Consider the following 325-nt stretch of genomic DNA (forward strand, 5'->3'; position numbering starts at 1 on the left):
AGGCCCACCTGTCCAGGGGTGGCACTACCCATAGTGGGCTGGGCCCTCCCACGTCACTCAACAATCAAGAAGATGCTCCACAGACATGGCCACAGGCCAGTCCAATGGAATCAATTCCCCCATTGAGGTTCCATCAACCCAGGTGTGTCAAGTTGACACTAAAGCTATCCACACCCTTCATACAAAATCAGCTCTTTTTCTCCACTTCCTTGTCAGACATTTCTGCTTTTCTTTTACACGACCCATTCTCACTTCGATTTTGATCTTTTTACTTTTCTATGTTAAATTTATAACATGTAAATAGTATAGAAATATTTCATACTAT

This window comes from Nannospalax galili, unplaced genomic scaffold, assembly GCF_000622305.1.
Source record: "Nannospalax galili isolate Female #2095 unplaced genomic scaffold, S.galili_v1.0 scaffold3054, whole genome shotgun sequence".
Lineage (NCBI taxonomy): Eukaryota > Metazoa > Chordata > Mammalia > Rodentia > Spalacidae > Nannospalax > Nannospalax galili.